The sequence below is a fragment of the Diabrotica undecimpunctata genome, chromosome 9, assembly GCF_040954645.1.
Source record: "Diabrotica undecimpunctata isolate CICGRU chromosome 9, icDiaUnde3, whole genome shotgun sequence".
NCBI classification, from domain to species: Eukaryota; Metazoa; Arthropoda; class Insecta; order Coleoptera; family Chrysomelidae; genus Diabrotica; species Diabrotica undecimpunctata.
The window spans coordinates 98631604-98639630 of NC_092811.1; positions in this window are offsets into that span (position 1 = coordinate 98631604).

Sequence of the window (8027 nt, forward strand, 5' to 3'; positions counted from 1 at the left end):
AAATTCTACGCGTATCCTGGACAGAACATAGAACCAACCTGTCAATTCTGGAAGAGCTTTATATAAAAGACAAGCTATTAAAAAAAGTAAACCGGGCATATATAATTTACTTCGGCCACATAGCTAGAAGAACGGGGACTATGGAACTATGTCACTATGGGACTATTCTATTGGTAGCAGAAGGAAAGGTAGAAGGTCGAAGACAAAGAGAAAGATCTCCAATACGATGGGCAGACCAAATGAAGACTGTGGTGGAAAAATCCCTAGATAAAGCCGTGCACAGGATCGCAGCCAATGAAGGCAGCAAACTAATAATATTTATAGTAGCACCTCGCCCTGAGAAGGGCTCAAAGAATGAGGAGGAGGATTCTCACTATCCTATCTTCTGCCATTCTAACAAGGCGTTGGTTCCATTCCTGTTTTTGTTTTGTTATCCATGTATTTCTCTCTTCTACATTACCTACTCGTTGTATGTTCTTGCTTCTTTCTGTCAGCAGACTTTTCTCTGATATTCTTCGGAGTATTCTCATCGCTATCGTTTCAATCAATCGTTTCGTTTTGGATTTGTTGGGTCTCGTCTGCGCCGTGTATATCATTATAGGTCCAATTATTGTTTTAGAGATCCTTGTTTTTGTGTATTGTCTTAGGTAATTGTTCTTTCAGACCGATCATTAAGAGACCCAGCCACTTTATTTGCTCTGAAGACTTGTTGTCGAATTTCTTCAATATCTCGATCATAATTAATATCTATTCCCAGATATTTAAACTATTATAGACGTTTTACTGAAAATACAAGTACACTTCTCAAACCACTGAATAAATAATGTTCAATTCATATATGGTCTAAGTATGTAATGTCAAAATGCATTTAATACAGCTAAAAGATTAAACTTTCAGATAAAGATTTGTGTCATTATGATCCAAATTTAAATTTAATGTTGGTTACTGATGCTTCACCTTATGGAGTAAGAGCAGTACTTTGTCTTGTTTTCCCAGATGAAACAGAGAGATCTATACAGTTTGCCTCAAAAACTTTAAGTCCTACACAACAAAAATACTCACAAATTGATAAAGAAGCATACAGTATTATTTTTGGTGTAAAATTTTTTTTTAGTTACTTGTGTAATAGAAAATTTACATTACTTACTGACCATAAACTACAAATTTTCGCACCAAATAAAAGTTTACCAATTGTTAGTGCTACTAGAGTGCAAAATTATGCTATTTATTTACAGGGATTTAACTATGATATTGTTTAGAAAAATAGACTATCTCATTGCAATACAGATGCACTTTCACAGTTACCTATTATAACAGACAAATATTTTTTACCCATGATGAACCAAATAATCTAGAGTTAAATATAATAGAAACTTTGACTATTGATGTAAACGATTTAGCATTTCACACATTGCAAGATAAAACTTTACTACAACCCTTACTTGCAGGTTTACAAACTGAAAGTGTTGTTAAAAATAATTTTAGATTTAACATTGATCAGGATGAGTTTACCTTAGAGTAAGGTATCATGGTCTACCATTACACTTAGAGGTAAAATATTAAATTAAGGTAAAAGAAATAATTATTTCTTTTACCTTTTGAAATGGACTCACACAAGCAACACATTCATGATTTATTAAATTAAGCTTTATTTTTTGATTGCCAAGCACACGTTGGCATTGTTAAGATGAAAGGCTTAGCTCGCAGTTACTGTTGGTGGCCTAATATAAAGACATAAGTAGAGTCACTTTGTAAGAACTGTTATAAAATTGTAATACATTTAAAAATAATCCAACTCCTGAAGATACTTATGAATGGGAAAAACCAAAGTATTATTTTTTTTTCTTTTATTGAAAAAGTTTACCGCATCCACCATAAGGTGATTAGCGGGAATACAGTGTAGGTGTACAATTCTAATAGTTTAAATTTTATAATATACCTAATCGTATTCGCTCCGTGCGTGACTGACGCGACACCTACCGCCTTCATCTGACAATTTTGGACCTACCAATTTTTAGGTTAAACATATGACATATGTTTGACATTGTTAAATACATGTGAAATTGACAATTATTAATAATTAACTTTTTAATTATATTATTTTAGTTTATGTACAAAATAAATGTAGTATTAAAAACTGGGTTTCTCAAAATTCATCATAGTATATCTTTTCAACCACAAACGGAAAAGAAAGGGAAAAATCTAGTACTGGCAAATCAAGTTTTTCACGTGAAAGAGCATATATTTAAAAACAGTAATAGTAAAAGTTATAATATAAAAGCTAAAGTCATCAGGCACTCTGCAGTTAGCTTGAAGCCTTCTTATAAACTATCCTTTAAGGTAAATTATTTACATTTTTCCTATTTCAATTGCATAAAAATGAAGTTATGTGATATTTACTTTTTCATATTAATAGTACGGATCCATCTTTTTCTTTTCTCTAATTTATATGTATTGTTTGGGAACCTATAAAAACTACACTTACTATTTTTGCTATTATTAGCACAATTAAATACGCAATATGTATTTGCACACATTTTTGATAAAATTTATGCGTAAAAAGGTATTTCCAATTTTGTCATATTTCGCCGCTACGCACGCTGGCATCGTTTCAAAGTACCCCTACCATGGTCACGCACGGAGCGAATGCATTTTAAATATTTTCCCAAATCAGCATAATTTAAGTCTGTACCTAAGAGTCTATTGATATTGTTTGGAATATTGAACCTGTTGTGTTCATTTAGAAAAAGTGGACAGTCAATTAAAAAATGTTTAACACTGTTTGTTTCGTCACAAATGTCACATTTAGGGGGATTATCTCTGGTAAAAAGGTACGAATGCATATCTTGCATCAAGAGTTCAAGATAGCCATGGATAAACATTGTCTTTAATTTTCCGTTGTGTTGTCTGTGAATAATTCCATTCTTGATTCCACTTACACGTAATTAAATTTTTTATAGACGTTTTTATATCACCCGTGGGATTTCGACACTCCGTTACATCTGTTTCGACACTTTCTGACACTTTACTCGCGCACTGGTCTACAGCTTCATTTTTATCAATACCAATATGAGATGGGATCCATATGAAGGTAATGCGTCTGGAATTTTTTCAGCTTGCTTTAGTTTAGATTTTACCATTTTTTCTAGGGGACTTTTAGGATACATATGATTTAAGGTTGGTAAAACACCAAAGGAGTCACTTAGAATCAAGCATTTTGGTATTTAATTATTGTTGATATGTTCAAGAGCTTTGCGTATTGCATAAAGTTCAGCAGAGAAGATGCTGAAATATTGGGGCAGTCTTGCAGTTTGCATTTAGATGCATCTGTAAATATCCTGCAGCAATTTTCTCCATGTTTATTTATGATTGAATTGAGGTTATTTTTAATAACAGCCGGATTTGTAGAATGCTTATTAAATACAGTAAGATTATAATTTATTTCGGGGATATTGGTACACCAAGGTGGAGGATGGCGCAAATTTATTTGAAATATATCTGGAAAATCTAGGTTTAAATATCTTAGATAGAATCGAATTCTCTCATAGAAAGGTTGTGTGAATTAAATCTATTTTGAAGTGTATGTTTGTTATTGAATGTATTATTAAAATAGGTCTATTTCGATTGGATGCTATGGAAGTTGCATGTGTTAATGTTAAATAAATGCGACGGTGTAGTAAAGAGTTCTCCAGTTTCACTATATAAACTTTCTACCGGTGTTGTTCTAAATGCTCCCAGAGCAATTCTTAATGCGGTGTTGTGTATACTATCTAATGGTTTTAGTGTTGTGTCGGATGCAGAAATATACGCAATGGAGCCAAAATCTATTTTAGATCTAATTAATGCTTTATATAGACTAATTAGTGTATCGTAATCAGAGCCCCAATCCCTGTTAGATTAAGTTCTTAATATATTTAATCTTTTATTGCACGATGCGACAAGTTGATCTATGTGTTTTTCCCAGGATAGTTTTTTGTCCAACCACATTCCCATGAATTTTATGTCTGTTTTAAACATGAGCTCTGAATTAAAAAACTTTAATATTGGTTTACTGAAAGCGTGTTTATTAGTGAATACCATTCCCACTGTTTTAGATCTGGAAAATTTAAATCCTGTGTCGCAGGACCATTCTTCCAGTTGTTTTACAAAATTTTGTAAGTATTTCGACATAAGTGAAGAATCTTTGCCCTTGATATAAACCACCAAATCGTCTGCGTAAAGACGAGCTTTAAAGGTTTTTGTAAATTTTTAATTATATCATTTATGGCGATTAGGATTAATGTCGGGCTAATTATAGAACCTTGAGGGGTTCCGTTTTCCTCAATATGTTGTTCGGAAAGTGAACTTTGAACTCTGACTTGAAATGCTCTTTGTCGTAAAAAGTTTTTAATAAATTCTAGAGAGTTTCCCTGGATATTCCATGAGTTCAGCTTTTTTAAAATATTATATCTCCAGCATGTGTTGAATGCTTTCTTTATATCGAAAAATATTGCTATACAGTGTTGTCGCATCGCTAGTGCTTCCTGGATATCGCTTTCTAAATCTAGTATATTATCTATGCTTGATCGATTTTATCTAAAACCATTTTGCTCATTCGTTAGTAGATTTGCACTTTCAAGTATCCAGGTGAGCTTTGTATTGATAATTTTCCCATGGAGCACGTCAAACTTATGGGTCTGTAAGATTCAGGGTCTAGACGGGGACATTGAGATTTAATAAATGGGAGAACAATAGCCTTAGTAAAATTGTGGGGTACTGGTGTTGCTGCCATATTAAATTAAATATCTGTAGCATAACTTTTATGGCTGACTTAGGTTAAAGTTGTTTTAAAAAAATAGATGGTATATCATCTGGTCCAGGACTAGTATCCTTCAAATCTCTAAGTGAGTCATTCAATTCATGAAGCGGTAGAGGAAGATTTAGAGGATTATTGTTAATTTCATATGAAAATGTGCTATAATTTTCGGATTGTATTTTGTTTTCAAGAAAAGCAGGGTCATAGTTTTCATTGGAAGATATTTTTGTATAATTTTGTGCCAATATCTTGGCAATTTCTTTTGGTGATGTAACTATTTGGTTATTTACTTTTAGGCTCATACTGTGGGTGGCTGTTGAAAACCGGAAATTTTGCGAATTTTTTTCCAAACTTCACTTATTGACGTGGAGCTGTTTATATTAGAAACATATTTCATCCAACTGGATTTTTTTGCTTGTTTAATTAATAGTTGAGTTTTAGACTTTTATATGCAATCTTATTCTTTAGATTTTTATGTTTTTATACCTATTAAAAGCTTTTTTACTTGCCCTAATCGCTTCACTGCAGTCAGGCTAGGGCGAAATATTTTATACGAAACAATAAAAAGAAAAATGTCCCAGTTTGCTATACTACATTTTTGGAAACCTTAAATGTATCCAGGTTTAGGGTGAATCGCTTAGCTCCAAGGTACTTTATACTACTGGTGAAATGCCAAAAGAGAGAAGAGGATGAAAGAACTTCTCACTTCTTATTAGTGATGGGTGTGGGGGTCAAAATAAATACAAAATTTTACTTCGCATGCTGGCCAAATAATTGCTAAATGCGACAAATCATATATTGGAGCTCCAGCTCGTTTTTCCAATATCAGGTCACAGCTTTCTCCCTCCTGATCGCGTTTTTAGAAATATTGAGAAGGAAATCAGTAAGCGTGAGATAATCGTTAGTCCTGAGGAATATATTCAAATAATAGACAGGCTTGCTACTGTTAAAAAGCTTGGAGATGATGTAACACTTGCAAATTGGAAATCGGTAACAAAGGAAGTTATAAAAGCTGGTTCTTTGCATACAGTCATATAAGCGACTTTATTTTATCCGAAAGGAGGTACAAAACTGAAGAAGTGAAGTTGCGAACACTGCACGAAGCATCACTAAACGAGGACAAACTTTGCGTAGCTTAAGGCCTTAGACTATTGCTAAAGGTAATTGTATAGCGAAACCCCAAAAGAAAGACGATGTAAATTCTCTTTTAAAGACACATTATTGAGATGACTGGAGACATTTTGAAGTATATTTAACAAGCATGTATTAGACGATCCAGAAGAAATAGTAGCAACTGAAGAAGATGAAGTGTGCCTTGCTGTTAATGAGATACCTCTTTTCCAAATTTAATTTTTTATTGGCAAGTTTTATATTTTAACGTAAAACTTGAGCCAAATAAAACAAGTTTAAAAAAACTGAATTTTTTTATACCTAAATTATATTCACAAAGTAATATGAAACTTTTTTTATCTGAGTTTCAAAACTGACTATTTCCACCTTGTTACAGTGCAGACCTAACATTCTCCAAATTTTAGTACCAAAAGTAACATTATCTAAATTAATAAGTAATGTTTTTGTATTCAGCGGTGTATTCCCTACCATATCTTCATAAAATCCATTATTAGTTACTTTCTAAACTTAAACAAGAAATTCGTAATAGTTGACTTCATAATATTTTAAAAAGTGGAAAATGTGACTTTTGCATTTATACCCTTCATTTGAAATAACGCTGTTGACACAGTATTTTTTTGTTCCTTAAAAAAATGTACAGAAGAGTATAATTTAGAGTATAAATATTTACCTCTGGTATTTTTGTCTCTTATGGAAAGGAATAATTTTCGTGCTAGCATTCTTCTAAAATTAGAAACTTTTTCCAATAGACACATAAAAGTAATTATCAAAAATTACCCATTGTCTGAAAATAACTCGTCACAAAAATACATTGTGCTGGTGAATGAGTTTCAAGAGTTTCACAAAGCATTAAGCATTGCATAAGATTTTTCAATAATCATAGTGGTTTTGTTTTTATATTTAGAATAGTGTGGCCTGGATTCGGGCTATTAAAAATCTCGAAATGTATACTTGAGTTCGATTCGACAGCAGCCTAGATTTATTTTATGTGTGTGTATAATTGTAGGTTACAGTGACTCAGTAATGTTGTAGTGTGAAGTTCTATTGGCAAAACAAATTAGTACGAGGATGTCGGCCGTTGGGGCAAATTTCATTCAAATACAAGTTTAGTTATATGTAGGAAATAATTCCTTTTAGTCGTTTTTAGACTTTATTTCTCCGAAGTGGCGACGTACGATGATATATCATGGTCTTCTGTCATACGAAAAAGTGATCATTCGCTTCGTATTTTGGTCCAATCTTGAGTCTTTCTCAGCCAAGAAATTTGTTTTCCGCTTTTCCGCCTACAACTCCTCAATCTACTATTTTTTCTTTGACGACCAGTTGTAGATTGTAGTATTCGATATTCGTATCCTCTCTATCTGCTCCAAAAACGATTTTTTGCTACATTAAACACTTTCTAATTATCTATACGTTCCTTCTTTTTATTTATATATTTCCACACAAAAGAAGCAACTTGACTACTCTTATTCCTAGATCTAAATGTGAGATATGTGAGATAAAACACATACTTTTTATCTAGCATCATGGACTTCCACGCATGAAACTAAAGACAAACCAGCTACCGCCTGTTATTAAGTAAAGACACATGTTTTTTATGAACGCTCTAGACTCAGTACATCGAAAACAGGTACACAAAAGATGCTTGGGGACGTTTTCAGATTTTAAGCATAATAAGAAATAATAATAATAAGATTATACGACGTATATCTTGGCTGCGCAATTTAAGAGACTGGTTCCAGTGCATATCTAACCAATTATTTAGAGCAACAGCTTCAAAGATACGAATAGCAATGATGATTGCCAAACTCCGTAGCGGAGAGGGCACTTGAAGAAGAAGACATAATTACATTCGAACAGTAATTAAAAAGAAAGACGAAGAAGAGAAACACCAACCGGACCAATGGCAGAGACGAGATCTACAGACTGTTTCAAGTTAAGAATTCACAACTGAACAGATAGGCCAGTGCATTTCTTACGGGCGTATGTTGCCAATAGTTCACGGGACTATGCAGGGCCGGCCGAAATAACCCATTCTTTATTTATATTCAAATTTTTATTTATATTTTCCAATGTTAATCAAATTTATTTTAAAAAGATA